Here is a 25,307-nt window from a genome sequence, read left to right on the forward strand (position 1 = left end):
TCCATTGGAAAAAAGACAGCCTCTTCAACAAATGGTGTTGGGAAAATTGGACAGCCACATGAAGAAAAATGAAACTGGACCATTTCCTTACACCACACATGAAAGTAGACTCCAAATGGAAGAAAGACCTCAATGTGAGAAAGGAATCCATCAAAATCCTTGAGGAGAACACAGGCAGCAACCTCTTCGACCTCAGCCTCAACAACTTCTTCCTAGAAAAGCCGCCAAAGGCAAGGGAAGAAAGGGCAAAAATGAACTATTGGCACTTCATCAAGATCAAAAGCTTCTGCACAGCAAAGGAAATAGTTAACAAAACCAAAAGACAACTGACAGAATGGGAGAAGATATTTGCAAATGACATATCAGATAAAGGGCTAGTATCCAAAATCTATAAAGATCTTAGCAAAATCAACACTCAAGGAGCAAATAATCCAATCAAGAAATGGCAGAAGACATGAACAGACATTTCTGCAAAGAAGACATCCAGATGGCCCAACAGACACATGAAAAAGTGCTCCATATCACTCGGCATCAGGGAAATATAAATCAAAACCACAATGAGATACCACCTCACACCAGTCAGAATGGCTAAAATTAACAAGTCAGGAAATGACAGAAGCTGGTGAGGATGCGGAGAAGGGGCAACCTTCCTACACTGTTGGTTGGAATGCAAGCTGGTGCAATCACTCTGGAAAACAGCATGAAGGTTCCTCAAAAAGTTGAAAATAGAGCTACGTATGACCCAGCAATCAGACTACTGGGTATTTACCCTAAAGACACAAATGTAGTGATCCAAAGGGGCACATGTACCCAAATGTTAATAGCAGCAATGTCCACAATAGCCAAACTATGGAAAGAACCTCGATGTCCATCAACAGATGAATGGATAAAGAAGAATGGTATATATATATATATATATATATATATATATATATATATATACACACACACACACACACACACACACACACACACATTGGAATACTATGCAGCCATCAAAAGAAATGAAATCTTGCCATTTGCGACGACATGGATGGAACTAGAGGGTATTACGCTTAGTGAAATAAGTCAATCAGAGAAAGACAATTATCATTTGATCTCTCTGACATGAGAAAGTTGAGAGGCAATGTGGGAGGTTTGGGGGGTAGGAAAGGAATAAATGAAACAAGATGGGCTCGGGAGGGAGACAAACCATAAGAGACTCTTAATCTCACAAAACAAACTGAGGGTTGTCGGGGGGAGGGAGGGAGGGAGAGGATGGTTGGGTTATGGACATTGGGGAAGATATGTGCTATGGTGAGTGCTGTGAAGTGTGTAAACCTGGCGATTCACAGACCTGTACCCCTAGGGCTAATAATACATTATATGTTAATAAGAAAAGAAAAAGAAAAAGAATGTAACTAGCATTTTTTGAAAAGCTTTCATATGCAAGTGCTATAATAATTGAGGTATGATGACCACAAGTCTGTATTCATATTTTGAGTTTAATCACTATAGGCACTTAATTAAAATCAATGTCAAAATATTTATGTGAATTTAATTTTACTTATTTATAATTACTTAAGTAATACATGATTATGTTTTCAGTATAAATCCAAATATTTCAGATGACCAAACTCCCCCTTGGTCATAACCACTGCCTTGTTCTGGCTTCTCTCCATTCTCTCACTCATTCTACCTTAGAAGAGAGAAGTAGGTCTTCTGTTTGAGGAGTTTGGAAGGAAAACCTAGGCAAGCATAGCCCAGAGCCTTGGAACCTTGAGTTAGGTGTGGATATATAGACATCACTCTCAATTCTCATTGAGAAACCAATGTGTCCTCAGATAGCATCAGTTTTAATGATGATAAGATCATGTTATGATCCCAAATCCTTTACCCATTTGAAAAATTTCTCAAGTTATTCTACATCTGGAGGGGGAAGGAAGGATGCTATTTTGGATCACCTTGGATCCCAAGATTATACTAAAAATGTTATTTTGCACCTACTATTTATTTCATTTAATGGTATTTCTTTAAATACTCTCTGTTTCAGAACACATAGAATACCTTATTTTGTTTATGGCTGTAAACAAAATATAAATAAATCTAAAATATATACAAATATATATATATGTAAATATATATAAATTTAAACTAAGATTATATTAGAGATTTTAAAAGCACATTTATAGCAACCTAGGTCATTTTCTATTTTTTTTATTATTTTTATTAACATATAATGTATTATTTGCCCCAGGAGTACAGATCTGTGAATCATCAGGCTTACACCTTTCACCACACTCACCATAGCACATACCTTCCCCAATGTCCATAACCCAACCCTATCTCTACCCCGCCCCCCCAGTGCCCAGCAACCCTCAGTTTGTTTTATGAGATTAAAAGTTTCTTATTGTTTGTCTCTCTCCTGATTCCATCTTGTTTCATTTTTTTCTTCCCTATCCCTCAAACCTCCCTCCCTGCCTCTCAAATGCCTCATATCAGAGAGATCATATGATAATTGTCTTTCTCTGATCGATTTGTTTCGCTCAGCAAATTTATATTTCCCTGATGCCGAGTGATATGGAGCACTTTTTCATGTGTCTGTTGGGCCATCTGGATGTCTTCTTTGCAGAAATGTCTGTTCATGTCTTCTGCCATTTCTTGATTGGATTATTTGTTCCTTGAGTGTTGAGTTTGATAAGTTCTTTATAGATTTTGGATACTAGCCCTTTATCTGATATGTCATTTGCAAATATCTTCTCCCATTCTGTCAGTTGTCTTTTGGTTTTGTTGACTGTTTCCTTTGCTGTTCAGAAGCTTTTGATCTTGATGAAGTGTCAATAGTTCATTTTTGCCCTTGCTTCCCTTGCCTTTGGCGGCTTTTCTAGGAAGAAGTTGTTGAGGCTGAGGTCGAAGAGGTTGCTGCCTGTGTTCTCCTCAAGGATTTTGATGGATTCCTTTCTCACATTGAGGTCTTTCTTCCATTTGGAGTCTATTTTTGTGTGTGGTGTAAGGAAATGGTCCAGTTTCATTCTTCTGCATGTGGCTGTCCAATTTTCCCAACACCATTTGTTGAAGAGACTGTTTTTTGTTTGTTTGTTTGTCTGTTTATTTGTTTGTTTATCATTGGACATTCTTTCCTGCTTTGTCGAAGATCAGTTGACCATAGAGTTGAGGGTTTATTTCTGGGCTTTCTATTCTGTTCCATTGATCTCTGTGTCTATTTTGTTTCAGTACTATACTGTCTTGATGATGACAGCTTTGTAATAGAGCTTGAAGTCTGGAACTATGATGCACCAACTTTGGCTTTCTTTTTCAACATTCCTCTGGTTATTCAGGGTCTTCTCTGGTTCCATATTAATTTTAGGATTATTTGTTCCATTTCTTTGGGAAAAAATTGATGGTATTTTGATAGGGATTGCATTATATGTGTAGATTGCTTTAAGTAGCATAGATATTTTCACAATGTTTGTTCTTCCAATCCATTAGCATGGAACGTTTTTCCATTTCTTTGTGTCTTTATCAATTTGTTTCATGAGTACGTTATAATTTTCTGAGTACAGATTCTTTGCCTCTTTGGTAGGTTTATTCCTAGGTATCTTATGGTTTGGGAAGCAATTGTAAATGAGATCAATTCTTTAATTTCTCTTTCTTCTGTCTTGCTGTTGGTGTATAGAAATGCAACTGATTTTATATCCTGACACTTTACTGAATTCCTATATTAGTTCTAGCAGTTTTGGAGTGGAGTTTTTTGGGTTTTCCACATAAAGTATCATATCATCTGCAAAGAGTGAGTTTGACTTCTTCTTTGCTGATTCAGATGCCTTTAATTTCTTTTTGTTGTCTGATTGCTGAGGCAAGGACTTCTAGTACTATGTTGACTAGCAGTGGTGATAGTGGAGATCCTTGCCGTGTTCCTGACCTTAGGTGGAAAGCTCTCAGTTTTTCCCCATTTATAGTTATATTTGCTGTGGGTTTTTCATAGATGGCTTTGAAGATATTGAGGTAGGTACCCTTTATCTCTACACTTTGAAGAATTTTGATCAGAAAAGATGTACTTTGTCGGACACTATTTCGGCATCTATTGAGAGTATCATATGGTTCTTGTTCTTTTGTTTATCAATGTATTCTATCACATTGATTGATTTGTGGATGTTGAACCAAACTTCCAGCCCAGGAATAAATTCCACTTGGTTGTTGTGATCTGTTGGATCCTATTTAATGTACTGTTGGATCCTATTGGTTAGTATTCTGGTGAGAATTTTTGCATCCATGTTCATCAAGGATATTTGTCTGTAATTCTCCCTTTTGATGGGGTCTTTATCTGGTTTTGGGATCAAGGTAATGTTGGCCTCATAAAATGAGGTTGAAAATTTTCCTTCCATTTCTATTTTTTGGAACAGTTTCAGGAGAATAGGTATTAATTCTTCTTTAAATGTTTGGTAGAATTCCCCTGGGAAGCCGTCTGGCCATGGGCTCTTGTTTGCTGGGAGATTTTTGATCACTACTTCAATCTCCGTACTGCTTATGGGTCTGTTCAGGTTTTCTATTTCTTCATTATTCAGTTTTGGTAGTTTGTATGTCTTTAGGAATGCATCCATTTCTTCCAGATTGTCAAATTTGTTACGTATATTTGCTCATAATATGTTCTTATAATTGTTTGTATTTCTTTGCTATTGGTTGTGATCTCTCCTCTTTAATTCATGATTTTATTAATTGTATTAATTTGGGTCCTTTCTCTTTTCTTTGTGATGAGTCTGGTCAGGGGTTTATCAATCTTATTAACTCTTTCAAAGAACCAGTTCCTAGTTTTGTTGATTTACTCAACTGTTCTTTTGGTTTCTATTTCATTGATTTCTGCTCTGATCTTTATTATTTCTCTTCTCTTGCTGGGTTAAGGCTTTCTTTGCTGTTCTTTCTCCAGCTCCTTTAGATGTAGGGTTAGGCTGTGTGCTTGAGACCTTTCTTGTTTCTTGAGAAAGGCTTGTATCACTATATACTTTACTCTCAGGATGCCTTTGCTGTGTCACAAAGATTTTGAACAGTTGTGTTTTCATTTTCATTTCTTCCCATCAGTTTTTTCAATTTTTCTTTAATTTTTTGGTTGACCCATTCATTCTTTAGTAGGATGCTCTTTAGCCTCCATGCATTTGAGTTCTTTCCAGCTTTCCTCTTGGATTGAGTTGTAGCTTCAGAGCATTGTGGTCTGAAAATATGCAGGGAATGATCCCGATCTTTTGATACTGGTTGAGACCTGATTTGTGACCGAGTATGTGATCTATTCTGGAGAATGTTCCATGTGCACTAGAGAAGAATGCATATTATGTTGCTTTGGGATGAAATGCTCTGAATATATCTGTGATGTCCATCTGGTCCAGTGTGTCATTTAAGGCCTTTATTTCCTTGTTGATCTTTTGCTTAGATGATCTGTCCATTTCACTGAGGGGGGTGTTAAAGTCCCCTACTATTATTGTATTATTGTTTATGTGTTTCTTTGATTTTGTTCTTAATTAGTTTCTATAGTTGGCTGCTTCCATGTTAGGTGCATAGATATTTAAAATTGTTAAATCTTCTTGTTGGACAGACCCTTTAAGTATGATATAGTGTCCTTCCTCATTTCTTATTATAGTCTTTGGCTTAAAATCTAATTTATCTGATATAAGGATTGCCACCCCAGATTTCTTTTGATGTCCATTAGAATGGTAGATTGTTTTCCACCCCCTCACTTTAAATCTGGAGGTGTCTTTGGGTCTAAAATGAGTTTCTTATAAACAGCATATTGAGGGTCTTATTTATTTATTTTTTAATCCATTCTGATAACCTATGTCTTTTGATTGGGGCATTTAGACCATTTATATTCAGAGTATCTATTGAAAGATATGAATTTAGTACCATTATATTGCCTGTAAGATGACTGTTACTGTATTTTGTCTCTGTTCCTTTCTGGTCTACTACTTTTAGGCTCTCTCTTTGCTTAGAGGACCCCTTTCAATATTTCCTGTAGGGCTGGTTTGGTGTTTGCAAATTCTTTTTAATTTTTGTTTTTTCTGGAAGTTTTTTATCTCTCCTATTATCAATGACAGCCTAGCTGGATATAATATCCTTGGCTGCACATTTTTCTTGTTTTGTGCTCTGAATATATCATAACTAGTTCTTTCTGGCCTTCTGGGTCTCTGTGGATAAGTCGGCTACCAATCTAAAGTTTCTATTATTGTATGTTATAGCCTTCTTGTCCCGAGCTGCTTTCAGGATTTTCTCTTTGTCACTAAGACTTGTAAGTTTTTCTATTAGATGATGGGGTATGGACATATTTTTATTGATTTTGAGAGGGGGGTTCTCTGTGCCTTCTGGATTTTGATGCTTGTTTCCTTTGGCATATTAGGGAAATTCTCTACTATAATTTGTTCCAATATAACTTCTGCCCCTCTCTCTCTCTTTCTTCTTCTTCTGGGATCCCAATAATTGTAATATTATTTCGTCTTATGGTATCACTTATCTCTTGAGTACTCTCCTTGTGCTCCAGTAGCTGTTTGTCTGTTTTTTGCTCACCTTTTTTATTTTCCATTGCTTGGTGTTCTATGTCACTAATTCTGTCTTCTGCCTCATTTTCCTAGTAGTAAGAGCCTCCATTTTTTATTGTACCTCATTAATAGCTTTTTTTATTTCAACTTGGTTGGACCTTAGTTCTTTTATTTCTTCAGAAAGGGATTTTATTTCTCCAGAAAGTTATTCTCTAATATCTTCCTTGCCGTTTTCAAGCCCAGCTAGCACCTTGATAATTGTCATTCTGAACTCTAGTTCTGACATATTGGCAATGTCCATATTAATCAGGTCCCTAGTTGTCAGTACTGCCTTTTGTTCTTTTTTTTTTTTTTTTTGGTGGGTTTTTCCACCTTGTCATTTTATCCAGATATGGATATGTGAATAAGAGAATAAAATACTAAAAAAGGTGGCAAAGACCCCAGAGAAATATACACTAACCAATCAGAAGAGACCCAAAACCAGGGGGAGAAGAAAGGGGGAAAATATAAAAATAAAAAAATAAAGATAGATAGATAGATAGAATAGACTGGTGAATAGAATAGAGCCACCCACTTGATTTTGGGTGTATTCTAGTCTGTCAGAAGAGACTGCCTCCCAAAATTTTAAAGAAAGAAAAAAAATATATATATATATATATACACACATATACATACACACATAAACACAAATAAGGGTAAACACGATGAAGGGATGGAATATGACTACAAAGATGAAAATTAAAAAAAGATTCTAAAAAAGGAATTGATAAGATAAGTTGGTTGGAAAAAGGAAAAAAAGAAACAAAAGAGGAGAGAATGTGATCAGACTGGAGACTAGAACAAAGGCATGTCCTAAATTTAGGGTATACTTTGATCTATTAGAAGAAATTGTATCCCAAAATTTTAAAGAAAAAAGAAAACATATATGTATACAAAAAAAAATAAGGTTAAATATGATGAAGGGATAATATATGACTATAAAATTAAAATTTTAAAACATTTTTTTTAAAAAAAGGTCTTGTTAAGATAAAATAGTTTAAAAACATTAAAAGAGGAAAGAGGAAAATATTTAAAATATAGAATAATAAAAAAATTAGTTTTGCAATACTAAAGGATCATGGGAAAAATGTCATGAATTCTATGCATTGTTTTCCCCTAGCTCTGGAGTTCCACAGTTCTCATTAATTGGAAAACTTAGTCTTTGCTGACTGTTCTTGCTGATCTTTGGGGAGGGACCTGTTGCTATGATTCTTAAATGTCTTTGCCCTAGACAGAATTGTACCACCCTTGCCAGGGGCCAGGCTAAATAATCTGCTCTGGTTTGCTCTCGGGAGCTTTGGAGGATGGGAATGAAAATGGCAGCCTCCCAATCTCTAACCCAGAGAAACTGAGAGCTTGGGGCCCTACTCCTCAGTGCACCCTCAGAGAAAAGCAGTCAATCTCTCCCATCTCCCTGGTCTCCAGCCGCACTCTGAGCTCACCCAGCCTATGACCTGAGCATTTCTATCTCTGGTGTACAGCCCCATTTGGAGTCTCCAAACCCAGCAGATTCCTGCCACGTGCTCCTGCACGACTCCACCCAGAGGAGAAAGGAGGGGGTCTCCCCAGATCTGCCACTTGTGGGGTTCCTACTTGAAGAGCAGTGGCCCGACTGAGCCTTGGACCATGGCTTAAGGTAACCCTGACCTGAGAGCTCAATTCTTGGCTCCATTTTTGCAGCTGGTTTCCCTGCTCTGATACCTGGAAGTTCTGCCACACTCAGACACTCCCAGGCTTTTTGTGACCCTGCGGGTCCTGAGACTACACTGTCCGCATGAGGGCTCCACCCCCGCTTGTCTCTGGAGTGACATCCCACAGTGGAACAGACATCTAAAAGTTCTGATTTTTGTGCTCCACTGCTGCACCACTTGCCAGGAGCTGGCCCCTCCCCCCACGGTTTATCTTCCCATCGCTTTGGATTCACTTCTCCGCACATCCTACTTTCCAGAAAGTGGTTGACTTTCTCTTCTTAGAATTGCTGATCTTCTTCTCTTCCATCTCCTGTTGAGTTTGTAGGTGTTTGGAATGATTTGATAACTATTTAGCTGAACTCCTGGACCTAATGCTCTTTCAGTCTGCTACTCCTCTGCCATCTTGCTTTAGTTTCTCATTTTCTAATTTTATTAATATAACCAATTTCACATTACATAATGCTGCATCATAAGGAAGATGTCTTAATAATTTAAATATAGACCATAAGGGCGCCTGGGTGGCTCGGTTGGTTGTGCAACTGCCTCCAGTTCAGGTCATGATCTCGGAGTCCTGGGATTGAGTCCCACTTTGGGTTCCCTGCTCCATGAGAAGTCTGCTTCTCCCTCTGACCTTCTCCCCTCTCATGCTTTCTCACTGTATCTCTCTCAAATAAATAAATAAATAAAATCTTTAAAAAAATAAAAATAAATAAATATAGACCATGAAATTCCCCTTTAAAATGGCTATATATGCTATTCTTTGTTTTATCAATTGCTTATAATTTATTAAGTAACTTTTACCCATAAACTCATCAATTTTTGATATTGCTAAACTTTTAAATTTGGTCAGTTGTAATGGTATTTAGTCTCTTAAATGAACTCGTAGGGCGCCTGGGTAACTCAAACAGTTAAATATCCATTTCTTGATTTTGGCTCTGTTCATGATCTCATAGGGTAATGAGTTGTGCCTCAAGCTGGCCTATGCATTGGGTGTAGCACCTACTTGGGATTCTCCCTCTCCCTATCCTTCTGTCCTGCTTCACCCATCTCTCTCCCTCTCTAAATAAATAAATAGACAAATAAATAAATAAATAAATAAATAGACATTGCCTGATTATTTCTCAGTTTGAGCATCCTCTTTTATATTAAATGTGCTCTTCTATTTCTTTTTCTAGAAATTACATATTTAAATGCTTTGTTCATTCTTCCATTGGGTTACCTTTTTCTAAAGGATTTTTTGGAGTCTCTTCTATAATGAAGATATTAGTGCTTGGTTAGGTATCTGCTTTAAGTTGTTATAGTGCTCCTTGTCATGCATAATTTTCCCCATCAGTTTATTTATTTATTTATTTACTGAATTGTAGTTAATATACAGTGTTCCATATTTCAGGAGTATAATATAATCATTCAACATTTCTCTATATTATTCAGTGTTCATCACTGTAAGTGTACTTTTAATCTCCTTCACCTATTACACCCATCCCCTGTCCTAGGTACCCTCTGGTAACCATCAGTTCGTTCTCTATAGTTAAGAGTCTGACTTTGGTTTCTCTTTTTTGTTTTGTTTCTTAAATTCCACATATGAGTGAAGTCAAATGGTGTTTGTCTTTTTTGTCTGACTTTTTTTCACATAGCATTATAACCTCTAGGTCCATCCATATTGTAGCAAATGGCAAAATCTCGTTCTTTCTTATGGCTGAGTAATAGTCTATTGTATATACATATACAACATCATCTTTATTCATCTATTAATGGACATTGGGATTACTTCCATATTTTGGCTATTGTAAATAATGCTTCAACAAACACAGGGATGCATATATCTTCTTGAATTAGTGTTTTTCTTTTTGGGAGCCAGGTACTCATTAGTGGAATTACTGGATCATATGGTAATTCCATTTTTAAATTTTCAAGGAAATTTTGGTTATAGCAATTTGTACTCCCACCAACTGTGCACAAATATTCATTCATAAATATTTAATACTGACAGATTACTTCAATGATCTGTGCATTAGTGCCATACTTACTGTTACAATTTCTCTGTAATTCTCTCTTGAACCCATCCAACCAGGTTTTCACCTCTACCAATTCCTTAAAACTGCACTTGTCAAAGTCACTGTTGACATCCACCTAGCAAAATAAAATGGCTGATTCTCAGTCCTCAACTTACTTGATCAATTAGTGACATTTAATGTTTGATCATTTCCTTCTTCCTTGATATAGTTACTCTAACTGGCTTCTGGAACCACACTCCACAGTTTTCCTGTGACTCCCCTGACTGTTCTCCCTACCTGGCTTTGCTGTTTTCTTCTCTCCTCTCTTTTCTATCTGTATGTATGTCCTTGGTGATGTGCTCTAGTCTCAAGACCTCAGATGCCATCTACTTATCTATAATATTTTCCAAATTTATGCCCTAACCAATAAAAATATTTCCTTCCTCAAACTCTACACCCATAGAACTAACTGCATACCTACTCAGCATCTTGGATGTCAAATAGACATCTCAAGTTGCACATGCCCCAAACCCATCTCCCTAAATCTAATCTACTCACAATTCCCCCTTTTTAGTTAATAGTGAATCTATCCTCCCATTACTTAGGCCAAAAAACATAGACTGATCCTTCATCACTCTCTTTTTCCATTTAATCAGTCAGAAAATCATCTTGTCTCAAGCTTCAAAATGCATCCAAAATATGATCACATCTTATCACTTCCAATGTGACAGCTTGGTCTGAGCCACCACTACCTGGGCTCTAACAATAATCGGACTAGTCTCTTTCAACCATCCCAGCCCCAGCCTCGTACCTATTGAACAGATTAGTCATGCCTCATGATTTTTTATAAAAGAAAGGTGGACCATGCCATGTTTCTACTCAATGTCTTAAAATTGTCCGCTTCACTCAAGAGTAAAAGCCAAATTCCATATAAAGGCTTTTGTATCCCTACATGATTTGGTGTTTCATCTAAGGCTTTGATCTAATTTCTCACTATTAACCTGCCTGCTAACTCTGCTCTAGTTCCTTTTTGCTCTGTGAATACATCAATCATGCTCCTGACTTAGAGCCTTTGTCCTTACTGTTCTGTCTTCTTGGAATAAATACTCTTCCCTTAGATACTGAGGTAGTCAACTCCCTGGCTTTCTTTAATGTCTTGATAAAGTATTACCTTCTTAATGAATAGTTTATTTGAAACTTTAACAGTGTCTCCCCAATATCCTATCATTCTGGATCATCCTTTTGTGTGCTTTAAATTTTTCTTTATTTTTAAAATAGTATGTAATTTACTAATCTGTTACATTTCTTGTTTATTATATTCCCTTCTGCTAGAATGTAAACTCACTTAGATCAGGGATTTTAGTTTGTTTGTTTTTTTTCTGCTGAATCCAAAACCCTCATAACAATGATTGGCATGTTGTACATTTTCAAGAAACATTTAATAAAGAAAAAAAGAGATGTCTGGATGGCTCAGTCCATTAAGTATCTGACTTAAGCTTAGGTCATGATCCCAGGGTCCTGGGATCGAATCCTGAATGAGCTCCTTGCTCAGTGGGAGCCTACTTCTCCTTCTGCTTCTGCCTGTTTATATATTTCTAATCCTTTACATTATTTTCAAAGTAGAATTTTCATATAAATTTTTAAAATTTTATGGTATAGAGAGCTCTGATGTTGTTCACAGCATTTCTCAATCCCATCTTCTTCACACTTAGCTGTCTTTCTGGAGAGCAACCATTTTTAAATATTAATGTGTCTTTCCTATTCTGATGATTATTTCCATACATCTGAATAATATCCTGTCATCACTGTTTTATATTTTGTTTTCCCTTAATTTTCTATTTTTTTCTTTTTTCTGTACTTACATAAAATGCTTTTTTTAAAAACTAATTTTCCCCCCTCTTAATCCTATGGTTTTGTCTATGTGCTTATTCTAAACTTCCCTACACCCCATACCAAAATGGTCTTCTTTGAATTCCTCCTTCTGAGCAAAGTTATATTATTTGTTTGTTGAGGCCTTCTGCATAGACCTCATCTGAGGAAATCACTTACTACTTTCTACGTTGCATCAGCTCCTTCTAGGACTTTGTTTCTTGGTTTGCTCCCTCATTTTGCTGCAGTATGTTCTGAATGATTTTCCCAGGAGAGTGTTAAGGTAGGTAAACTCTTCAATTCCTTGTATTTTGTGGCTGCTTTATTATTGCTCACTTGATTCACATATTGGCTGAAATGCTGAATTGAAAATATGAAATAAAAATAATTTTTACCCAGAACTTGAAGGCTTTTTCTTGATGTTTTGTAACATGTACAAATGTCCATTTAAAACCCTAAAGCCAGACTGATCTAATTTTCTATTTTCCTTTTTCTTTCACAACCTTTCAGGATCTTCTCTTAATTCTTAATATTAAGCAGTTTTGCAACAATGGCTCCAGACATAGTTCTCTATTAGTTCAATCTCTGTTCAATTTGGTCAGCTCATTCACTTTGTAAACGCTTGTTTTTATCCATTCCTAAGATTTCTCCAATCCCCTTCACATACCTCTATTATTTCCTCTTTTTATCTTCCAAAACTTGTAAGAATTTCTAATTTGCTGATATCTCCTTTTCTGTTGTTTAGTTACAGCTTATACCTCTTTTGTCATTTGGTTTAGTTTAATGGATTTTGCAAAGGGGAGGAAATAAATGTTGTTACACTATTTTAAAATATTTATATACTTACATTTAGAACTTTAATTCATTTGAAATTTGTTTATATTTATGTTGTGAAATAGGAGATCAAATTTATGTTATTTGCCAAAAGATTATTGACTGATTATTGACCACTAGTCTGAAGTAGCTATTCCCTCTACCTGAACACTCCTCACTCTGCTCCACACTCAGCTTGCATCTCAATTCCTTAGCAAGTCTTAAGTGACCATCCATTCTGTATGGCTCCTCTCATTATTTTCTGTTTCATCATCTTGGCTATTTTCTTCTGAGAATATAGAATAATCTCTAATTATCTTTATTACTTATATTTTTTTGCTGTTTATTGTGTGTTTCTTCTATCATAACATACACTCCTTGGTTATAGAGACTTTGTTGGTATTTTCCTTTACTGTATTCAGAGTTTTAGGTAACTGTTTTTTACTGCATATACATAACTAAATGAATACAAGGATATGTGTGTCTATATAAATAAATATATGTCTATATAAATGTGTATATATACTTAAATGTATATGCATATATACTTAATACATACATACATTCATATGTTGTATATATGAAATAAAATCTTGGAGAACAAATTTTTTTTTCCTTGTCTTGACAATCTGTTTATTTTATTCATCCATCTAAATTTTGAATTTTTTTGCTTAGTTTATTCTTAGATCTTAAAAACTTGTTTTTATTGTTGTTTGGGGGAATGAAACATAGTTTTGCTGAAAGGCTTATGCATGCAGCTGCTGGTGTAATGACATATTTGCATACAGCTACAGATTTATATATATATATATAATATATATATAAAGTTTATAATTTTAAACTTAATTATTGTAAATGTTTAACAACATTAAGTTTCTCAGATTAAAAAATGATTTTATCAAAAATATTTACATGGGATAAGAACATGAACTATAAACTTCAGGAAAAGTCTTTGCTATAGTTTTCACATAACCTTTTAAGGAAGACATTTTTAGTCCAAGAGGAAATATGAAGTTTCATCCAGACAGAGTCTATGTGCTCTGCTTTCCAAAAAGACAGCGATACTCTAAATCAAATAAATGATAGTTTTACTACTCTCTGGAGCTACACTAAAGTTGAAAAAATTGAACACTGAATTTGTCAGATAGCATCATTGGGAAAACATATCCTTACTTGAACTACTGTCTTGAAGATCTAACTGCTATGAAAATAAAATAATTATTATTATTATTATATGATTTATTATAAGTTTGTTGAGTTCCATATCAACATATTTTAATTATCTCATAGGATTTTCTTGGTTTAAAAATACATATTACTTATCCCTCTAGAGACATACTTCAAGTACTATTTATTCATTTATTCCAAAATGTTTACTTAATGTCCTATTTGCCAATCAATGTTCCAAGTATCAGGAATGCAGCAGTAAACACCAAAATTCCTGCTCTTATGAAGTTATCTCCTAGTAGAGAAAAATATCAAAATAAAGTAAAATAAATAATATTTCAGATAATAATAAATTTTATGGAGAAAAGTAAAACAGAAAGAAAAGAAAGAAAATGCAACACAGAGAAAATGTGACACATCTTTAGCTAAGTAATTCAGTTAAACCTTTTGAGAAAGTGTCATTTGGGTGAGGTTATGGAGTTGGTGAGGAAGCAATTAATGCAGCTATTCAGAGAATATTGTTCTAGGCAGAAAGAATAGCCAGGATGAAAGCCCGTAGGAGCCAGCATGCTTATTAAAGTTTTTCAAAGAAATCATCTAGTAAAATATCATTGCAAATTTTTGTTTCTCAATACAGAGAACATTTCATAGTAGATAAGTCTCTCCTAGATATTTCAAAACATCCTTTAATCCAACAGCTCCAAAATTGAGCGCATTATTATAACTGTCAAACCTAGTTCTCCTTTCACTTTGTCCTATATCAGAAAATGGTACGTTTTTACATATAGTTGCTCAAGTCAGAAAGTTAAATCAATATATGACTTACCTGTTACTGCATACCACATTATCTTAAAATTTAGTGGCTTAAAATGACAATAAATATTTATTAACCTCAAAGTTTCTGTGGGTCAGAAATTTAGGAACAGCTTAAGTTGGATCTTTCATTGGGTTACTGTCAAGATGTAAGCCAAGGCTGCAGTGGTATGAAGGCTTGACTGGGGTGGAGAATCTGATTTCAAGGTGGCTCAGTCAAATGATTGACAATTTGGTGAATTCTCTTGATGGAAGCCCTCAATTTCTTCCATGTAGCTATTTGAGTGGCTGGGAGAAGTGAGTGATCCAAAAGAGAGCTAGATAGAAACTGCAATGTCTTTTATGACCTAAATACAGAATTCATGCACCATCATCAGGTCACTTTCAGCAGGAGAAAAACTGGGCTCTACTCTTGGAAGTGAGGAATGTCCAAAAAAAAAGTTGAATTAGTATTTTTAAAATCATCATACTTATGCTTGAGATGTTCCCCTTATTCACATTCAGTTCCAAATCATTACTAAATTTTGTGGATTTTGTGGATATCTCTTAGATTCTTCTACTCTTCTCCTACTCCATGGCTATTTAATTACTGAAATTATCCTCTGCTCTCACCTTGACCACTGGAATTGTTTCCAAATGGGGCTTTGGACAAAAGTCCATGTATTATCTATAAAGCAGTGCATGATCTGGTACCTACAAGTCTCCAGCCTCATCTGTTATTAATATTAACACTCTAGCTCTATTCCAGACACACTAATATTCTTTTAGTCTCTGTTACATTCCATGACACCACAAGTTCAGAGGTATTTTCTCTTGTATCTATCCATTCAGTCTTTTCCTGTGGGAAATTCTGGACTACTATTTTATCAGTCCCTCCTCTTAGAAATTTTCACTAAATTTTACATAAATTGATAGATTTCTTTTGAATTACTTAGAATTTGGCTGGAATGTCAAAACCGAAGCCAAACTACTGAACAGGAAATGATATAAACCCAAATTTGCTTTCAATATTCACTCAATAGTTGCAGTCTGAAAGACTTAATGTTCTGAATGAAAAGTTATTTAATTATTTAAGCAGCAAACTAGTGTGTCAGTTAAGTCACTTAAAACTATACATTGGCAATGTTGACTTGGAACCTCTTTAGCTAAAGTGGTTTCAACCATAAGTTGAATCCATGAGCTGGAATGGATCAATCAATTTTTTTCTTTTATGCTGCTCAATCTTTCCTGAAGCTTGCCTAAATTTTTCTATACTTGAGTACCATCGAATACAATTACAACCATCCAGAGCCCTTTTATCTAAATTATGTTTAGTGAATTAGTGAATTTCTCTTTATTTCACTTAAAAATATCCCTGACCAAAGGAGTCATGGTATCAAATGCAAAATCCAAACATTAGCATAAGGAGTTGGCATTTCTCAAAAAAAAGTATATATATATATGTATATATACACACATATATATGTATATGTATATATACATATATATATGTATATATAGAACAAGTATGTATATATATGTATATATGTATATATACATATATATATATATATATAGAGAGAGAGAGAGAGAGAGAGAACAAGTATTCAGAAATAGGAACATTGTCATTTCTTTTAGCAAACTTATCTATGAAAAATGTGTGCCACTTTAAGTCTCCATTTTAATACTGGTAAAAGAATATCTGTCTTGCTAAAGGCAAAACAACTAGCTAATGACAAAACTGGAAAAAAATATAAGCCTCCTTGCTTTGCATCTGGAAATTCAACCATTGTAACATGATGACTTCCATTTAATTATCTTGTGCACTGAACACATAACAGAAATCATTAAGTCTATTCTAAGTAATTTCCAATGAATCTGAAACACTTAATTAGTTTTCTTTAAAATAAATAAGTCATTAAGAAGCTACAAATCAGTGAGTTAATTAGCTGTGTTATGCCCTTTTAGTTCTTTCAGTTGAAATAAGCTAAAGCCAAAACTATAAAGAAATACAGTACTACTCATGAGGATAGACAGTTTATACAGAAGTTATAACAGAAGATTTCGTAGAAGTTATAACAATTATCATAAATTTTGAGCACAATATTCTACTAGTATTGAGTAAAATAAGTGATTTTATGATAAAAAATGAATATTGTAGATAAAAAGATTGTATGAAGATTAGAGTTAAGAAATTTCAAATGTCTGCACTATCTAATCCTGTTTCTATTTTTACTATTAAATGAGGTCTTCCTTCTTCATCCCATCCCTTTCCTATAACCCGGTATTAACCCTTCGTATACAAACACAAACAATATATAATTATCACTAACAACTAACAAGTATTGAACATAGACACCATAGACCCTAAAAAGCACTAATATATGTAAGCACTGAAAGTAGACACCATTGCAATATCCCCATGACATTCCAATTTACAACTTTCCAGTTCTACTATTAAATGACAGTTTTAATGATTTGATGATTTAAGTTCCTCTTGCAGATTTCTGAAGATTTTGCAGATTTTGTTCCTATTTCTGAATACTTGTTCTAAGACTGTCCTTGGTTATTCATTAGCATCACTCCTAAACTGGATAGAAGGAGAGAAGGAGAGAAAGTTGGATCTTCTTTTGTGTTAAACATATACTCTAAGCATGATTACTCCTAGAGTTGGAGGGTCATAGTCTGATGTTTGACATCTCCATCATTATAGTTAGTTAATTTGTTGCAAAAATATTTATTCAGTTGTTACTCTGGATGCTCTGGATTTCTTCTGGGTCTATTAAAACAGTTGGAACAGTCATGTTTGTTTACATAGTAGTTCTTACAAAGTAGAAGATAGACATTGATTGATTAATTCTACTAAAATGACAATTGCAATTGTGAGAAGTGCTACTAATGAGGAGCACAAATGTGGGAAATATTTTAACAGGATTTTACAAAATCAGAGAGAAGAGTTAAGATTTCTTGAGAAAATGATACTTAAACCTTGATCATAAAGATAAGTAGAAATTAATTAGATAAAAATAGGGCCAATGAGCATTCCAGGCAAAGGTAACGTCTAGTGGTAGGTTGTATCAGAGGCGCTGAGGAGAACATGGTGAGAAGTCATTGGATTACAGATCTAAATTAGAAGGTAGGGCCAAGCGGGTTGACATGATATGTGAAATAAAAAGAGGAGTCAGGATTATAAAAGATTTTTATCCCAAGAAATGGAAAGATGGAGTTGCCATTTGCCAAGTTTGAAAAGAATGAAAAAGAACATGTGTGTGTGTGGGAACAGGAGTTTGATTTATGTGCGCTCTTATTAGAAAGCTGGGTGGCCAGGAATCTGTGATTCTTTTATTCTAGTTTCAGAAATTGAGATGATTCTAAGTTATGCCTAGACTCTTGCAGGCCTCTAAATTTCTGGTTCATTCTTAAACAAAAGTCTTTGAGATCTTAAAGCCACTAGTAGGAGTTCACCCTTTGGATGAGTCCTCGAATACAGTTTTTGTCCCACTAAGTCCATAAAGCTTTCAAAACTTGTACACAAATTGTAAACCACTCAGCTACTACTCAAGTTAATTCCCCACTCCACCCCACCCCCAAGAGAAATGTAGCTCTAAATACTTGGCTCCCTCCTATGAGTTTCCTTCATCTTACGTCAGTCATAGCCATGTTATTTTCCATTGTGTTTTTAGCTCTTCAATGCACAGATTTGTTTTAAATAAATCGACTTATGGTATAGTCGAGTTATTTTTTTTTAAAGGTTTTATTTATTTGACAGAGAGAGATCACAAGTGGGAGGAGAGGCAAGCAGAGAGAGAGAGAGAGAGAGGAAGAAGCAGGCTCCCTGCAGAGCAGAGAGCCCGATGTGGGACTTGATCCCAGGACTCTGAGATCATGACCTGAGCTGAAGGCAGAGGCTTAACCACTGAGGACCCAGGTGCCCCACAGATTTGTTTTAAATTTGTCTAGTTTTCAGTATAAAGTTCCATTTGTTTAAAATGCTCGTTTAAGGGGCACCTGGGTGGCTCAGTAGATTAAAGCCTCTGCCTTTGGCTCAAGTCATGATCCCACTGGGATCGAGCCCCGCATCAGGCTCTCTGATTGGCAGTGAGCCTGCTTCCCTTCTTCTTTCTCTGCCTGCCTCTCTGCCTACTTGTATCTCTGTCTGTCAAATAAATAATAAATAAAATCTTAAAAAAATATAAATAAATAAATAAAATGCTGGTTTATACATTTAATGTTAAGTGGCTTAGCAATAAACCTCTCTATATGTTAATTTCTTCACCTGCAATACATAGGTTATAATACCTAACTACCAACATCATTATGACAATTAAATCATATCATGTATAGGTGCCTAAGAGATCAGGAAGCAGCTATCATATTTATCGTATTTATTATAAATTAAAATAGTCTAGGCTACATCAAACTGCAGATATGAGTTCACAATGAGATCACTTTAAAACGATAATCATATTTGACTGTTGTATTGCTCACAGTAGCAAGAATCAAGATCCTAGTGCCTTGTTAACTTTTAGTTATTTTTCTGAGTCTCCAGAGGTATTCTAGAATAGTTCTTTTATATTCCTTTACTATGGTCTTCTTTTTCAATAATTAGTGTCATCAAACTATCAACTTAAAGCCTGCTTCACTGTATGTGTCTTCATGGCAAAAAATGATTCCTTTTCTAAGGCAGAATGCTTTCATGTAAAATACTCAAAAACTTCACATATTCCTAGACATCCCAGTTTTTCTTTAGTTCTCTTAATGAGACCAAAGCCATAAAGAAATGGGAAGAATGCACATCTCTTTAATTCTGTGTTTTGACTTTTGAACAAATATCAATTACTTATATTTCTAAAACTCACAAAGTTCCAAATAATAACTGTGAACACTTTCTTCATAAAGCATTATAGCCCTACAAGACTGGTCGTAGACCTATAAACTACAAAGTAAGCTGTTTTTCTCCATCACACCCTAAACCTTCTCTGCCTCAGGAATCTGGGCACTGATTTATTCTCTACAAGTCACCTTTCCTTCTGTGCAAATCAATTCAAGAAAATAGATGCATCAAGATTTGTGGACCCAGGTGCCAAGACTTGTCTCAAACCCTGTTTATGTTGCCCAGCTAAATCTTTCATATATTCTCTCAATTTTAAGATGAATTTAGCAGAGATAAAAAGTTATTGACAAATATACTAAATTTATCTTAGAAGCACCCATATTTAGTGGTTATTTCTGTCCTTTCAAAGTGGACGTATTTTATTTTCCTGTCTCAGTGAGAAAGACAAAGGGGAGAAAAGAGTAAGGAAAAGGACATCTTTTCGATGAATTTTGATTTTTTTTAGAGAGAGAAAGAGAGAGGGTGTGAGCAGGGTGAGGAGGGGGCAGAGGGAGAGGAGAGAGAGACTCCTAAGCAGACTCTGTGCTGAGAATGGAGCCAAGAACATAACTTAAACCAAAACCAAGAGTTGATGCTTAAGTCACTGAGCTTCCCAGGAGACCCACATTTTTATTTTTATTTTAATTCTTAAGAAAAAAAATAAGAAAAATGTTTCTGTCAGAATTTCTTCAGAAATTGAAGTCTCTGAACTTTCAAGTAGCATGTCTTTCTACAAATAAGAATATATAAAATACTTAACAGAGACAAATGTTCGTTAATGAGAATGCATATGAGTCCACACACAGTTTCCGAGAAGAGTTAATACTAAATAGTTAAGAGTAGTTAAGAATAGGTAAGGGTAAATAGTAAATAGTATAATAAATATAGTACTCGATGCAGTAAAGAAGAGCCAAGTATGGAAGGCAGACGAATTAACAGATTTGAGACATTCATAAATAAAAACTTATAGGGGCACCTGCGTGTCTCAGTGGGTTAAAGCCTCTGCCTTCGGCTCAGGTCATGATCCCAGGGTTCTGGGATCAAGCCCCACATTAGGCTCTCTGCTCAGCGGGCATCCTGTTTCCCCCTCTCTCTCTGCCTGTCTCTCTATCTACTTGTGATCTCTCTCTCTGTCAAATAAATAAATAAAATCTTTAAAAAAAATAAATAAAATAAAAACTTCTAAAAAATTCAAAGCTATTTGTTTCAAAAATAGTGATCATGAGTAATTTGCTAAGAACCTTAGTAACTTGCTATAAACATGATAGTTTTACTGATCCTCAATATGTTTGTACAGATGATGATGTTGAATATTTAAAAATGAGAGAAAGATTCCAGATTGGTCATATAAAGCTTTATTACCAAATGCTCTCTTCAGTGACGGTCTTCAATACTTGTCATAAGATAACCTACTAATGTTCACATGGTGCAAGCCTCAGATATTATTGTATTATGAAGAAAGTTCTAGGATTAATAAGACAGAGCAGAGGGGTGCCTGGATGGCTCAGTTGGTTAAGAGGCTGACTCTTGATTTCTGCTCATGTCATGATCTCAGGGTCTTGGGGTAGAGCCCCACCTTGCATGCCACAGTCAGTGGGGAGTCTGTTTGAGGATTCTCTGTCTCCCTCTTCCTCTACTCTTCTCCCCGGTATGCTGTATCTCTCAAATAAATGAGTAAATCTTTTTAAAAAAAATATGCCAGAGCAGGAATCGTAGGTGATAGGAAGTCTTCCCATATGCATCACCTCTAACATTTTCAAAGGAAGGGATAAATTATGTAGATTTTTTTTTTAGCCAATTACCCCATGTAGTTTTGTTGGCAATAATTCCTTCTGAGTCAAAATTGTGAATCTTTAGAAATAAAATCAACTGTCTCTAAGTGGTTGGATGGTTCTGTGTCATTGAAAGGAACATAACTAGTAAAGAAAATTGGAATATTTCTTGGCTCAAATTTTCTCATTTTTTATAGGCATCATTCTGCAAAGCTTGGTTGTGAATCTCTTACAAAAATGAAGATTTTGCTTAAAATGGTAGAAAGAAGGGAGCCAGCCAGCCAATCATTCTCTTCACTGTAGCCTCACTTTCCAGCTCCTGCTCACAGATACTTCCCAGGGATTCTCTGTAGACTTCAAAAGGACTGAGACAGAGTAATCTACTGAACTGTGAATACTTTAAAGATTCAAATTTGTGTTCTACATACTTCAGCTTCTTAGTATAGTACTTTGTACCTAATAAATTGTGAGAACTCAAATTCATTGTTTCAACACTTAACAGATTTTTAAGTGCCTTTTGACATGAGAAAGGATATTTTTATATAATAAAAATGCACTATAATTTTATAGTTAGTGAAATTCTCTCAGTTTTACAAACCTCTGTAAATCCTTTCCTCCGCAAAAACAGTGAGAAAACTATCAAAAAAATGTGACAACCAACTTTTTCAGAACTCTGGCAAATAATCAGAGATTTGCAGTAATACATGAAGTAATTAAATCAAGAAAGACAGCTGAATATTCATGAAGAACAATGGAATTTGTGGCTGTAACTGTCCTATTCTTGTCCTCCTTCCTTAGTGGCATGGTAGCATTGTAAATCAATGGCTTCCAATTACAGGAAAAATCAATAACCTGGAAGTTATTGGAGTGGGCAGAAAGGAGTTTGAATTCCTTTAAAGCCTCATTGTTGGAGGTCATTATTTGACCTGTCTGGAGGTTTTCTGGAAGATTCCACTTGCAAGACTGCTTCAGACCTAACTTGGAGCTTACTCAGTATGAAAATTCTTTTTCCTGGCAATGTTTGTCAAAAACACTTAGAAACAATGTTTTAACTTCCTGGGTGCCTGATGCAGTGAGTAACAGTGGGGACAAGGAGCAGACTAATCAAAAAGCTTTAAAGGAAAATCAATGGAATGGGTATGTCCATAGAGGTTTGGAAAAGCGCACATATTTCTGGGTATCTAGAAGAGTGCACATATGTATGGGGCTATAAGCATGCCCAGAATTATAGGCCTAGTTGCATCCTTTCAAAATTCATATGTTGAAATCCTAACTCCCAATACTAAGAAAGTGATTTTCTTCGGAGATAATTAATATAAAATGAGGTCATACGGGCTGGTTCTAATCTATGACTGGAAGAGGAGATCAGAACACAGACAGGTGGAGAGAAAGAAACAGAGAGGAAATGACCATGGGCAAGCCATAGGGGAGGCCGTTAGAGGAGATTAGCTCTGCCAACAACTTGATCTTGGACCTCTAGAATTGTGAGAAAATTAATTTCTGTTGTTTAAGCCACTTAATCCATGATACTGTTAAGATAGCCCTACCAAACTAACAGAGTTGTGTGCATGCTTGGGAAAGACCTGAAAGGATCTTAAGCTCTGAACACTGGCCGGCCTTCACGCCCTGTGCAAATGGCAAATAAAGGCAAAGGCACAGTTATCAATTGTCTGACTCAGTATTGAAGGTGTGACCTCATTAACACAGAGCCTCTAGAAAATTCTGGGAGATTTATTGGTTTTAGAAATTTAAGAAAATCCCTGTCCAATTATTAGGTGATTTCTAAGTCACCCAGACAGATAGTTCCATGGTCATACACAATAAAGAATGTAGACTTTACAGAATTAGCTCAGAAAAGCCAATTAAAAAAACAACAACCACCACCACCACAAACCTTAGGAAGGAGGGAGACTATGATTTACAGAATTGACATACTGTATTATATAAAATGTCCCATTTCCAGTAAAAATATTATAAGACATTCAAAGGAAAAAAGGTCTGATTCATACACAGGGAAAAAGGACAATCAATAGAAACCTCCCTGAGAAAGCAAAGATAGCAGAATCACTGGACAAAGACTTAAGCCAGTAATATTTTTTTAAGATTTTATTCATTTATTTTAGAGATAGAGAGAGAGCTAAGGAAGAAGCAGAGGGAAAGAGACAAGCAGATTCTATGCTGAGCATGTAGCCGAACACAGGGCTCAATCCCATGATCCTGAGATCATGACCTGAGCCAAAATCAAGAATCAAAATCTTAGCTCACAGAGTCACCCAGGTGCCCCAAACTTTAATCTAGTTATTTTATTTCATTTTTAAAAAAAATTTATTTATTTATTTGAAAGAGCATGAACAGGGGTAAGGGAAAGAGGGAGAAGGACAAGCAGACCTCCCACAGAGCCCATCATGGGGCTCGATCCTAGGAGCTTGGGATCATGACCTGAGCTGAAGGCAGACGCTTAACCAAGTGAGTCACCTAGGTGCTCCTAATTTAAATACATTAAAAACAAAACAAAACAAAAAACAAACTAAAGGAATCCTTGTCCAAAAAATAAAAAGGAAGTGTCGCAATAATATCTCCCCAAATACAAAATACAAATAAAGAGATAGAAATTTTAAAAAAAGAACAAATGAGCAGTTCTGGAGTTGAAAAGTGGAATCACTCAATGAAAAATGCACTGGAAGGCCAGTGCTAGCTTCCTGTGACTACTACAACAAATTACCACAAACAACAGTGATTTATTCTGCCACAGTTCCAGAGGACAGAAGTCTGACGTCAGTTCACTGGGCCCCAAACAAGGTGTGAGTAAGACCACACACCCTCCAGAGGCTCTAGGGGAGAATTCCCTTTCCTGCCTCTCCTGACTGCTGGTGTTCGTTGGCTGTGCACATCCCTCTAATCTCTGCTTCTCTGGTCACAGTGCCTTCCCCCTCTGTCTGTAGTCAAATAGACCTCTCCCTCTCTCTTGTAAGGATACATGTCACTGCAGGTAGGGCAGACTTGGATAATCTGGAATAATCACCCTCATGCAGTGCAAAATGTGAGCGATTGTCGGTTTAGCATACATAATAATTCTATTGTTTTTTAAGAGATGAAGGGCAGGGTGTTACTGGGTCAGATCCAGGTAAGTTGGTTTATTTGTGGTTAGGAGCATGTAGAAGTTTATTTTCTGATAACTGAAAGGAAGGTTTTGTAAAAGAAATGCAGGGAATGGTTTAGAAGCAGCAATCTGTAGTTTTGAGGGCTTTGACAGTCCTTTCTGCCCTGTGTTCTTGGGCTATGGAAAATGAGCAAATGCTGCTTAAGAGGACAGGTGAAATTTACGTAAAACCAGATGGTAGAGAAAGTTCTAGAGTTATTGAGAACATAGTGGTTTATTACTGATATTGTTATTGTTATTGTTATTATTATCATGATCATTACATTAGAATAAACTTTCCAGAGATCATGGTGGCATGGAGTTCAACTGACCAGTAATAATCAGAGGGAAAATGTCACAAAGTAATATAAAGCCAAAAGAACAGAGAGAGGAGAAACTTCTAGTCAGGTAGAAAGCATGAAAGACAGAGAGAGAGCCACTGGCCTGAGAAGTGACTAAGAGTGTCTAGAACTAGATAGGACTTTAGAACTGCGCAGTAGTTAATGGATGGTGTTAGCTGGGATCCTCCACTCTCAGAAACATCACTTTCACATTATGATTAATACTGGATTTTAAAATTGTGCCTCTGTGTGTGGTAGATAATTCAACAGTGATAGCTGTTAAGACCCATTTTCACTACTTATTAAAAATTCCGGCA

The 25,307-nt window shown here is 35.6% G+C and overlaps 1 protein-coding gene across 1 annotated transcript in view; it reads left to right on the top strand.

Annotated features, from left to right (window-relative positions):
- The window catches only part of GLRA3 (glycine receptor alpha 3), a 193,075-nt gene that overhangs the window by 19,931 nt on the left and 147,837 nt on the right, over positions 1-25,307 (top strand). The gene's annotated exons all lie outside the window — the stretch shown is intronic.

The sequence above is a fragment of the Lontra canadensis genome, unplaced genomic scaffold, assembly GCF_010015895.1.
Source record: "Lontra canadensis isolate GAN:19392208 unplaced genomic scaffold, GSC_riverotter_1.0 scaffold10, whole genome shotgun sequence".
Taxonomy (NCBI): domain Eukaryota; kingdom Metazoa; phylum Chordata; class Mammalia; order Carnivora; family Mustelidae; genus Lontra; species Lontra canadensis.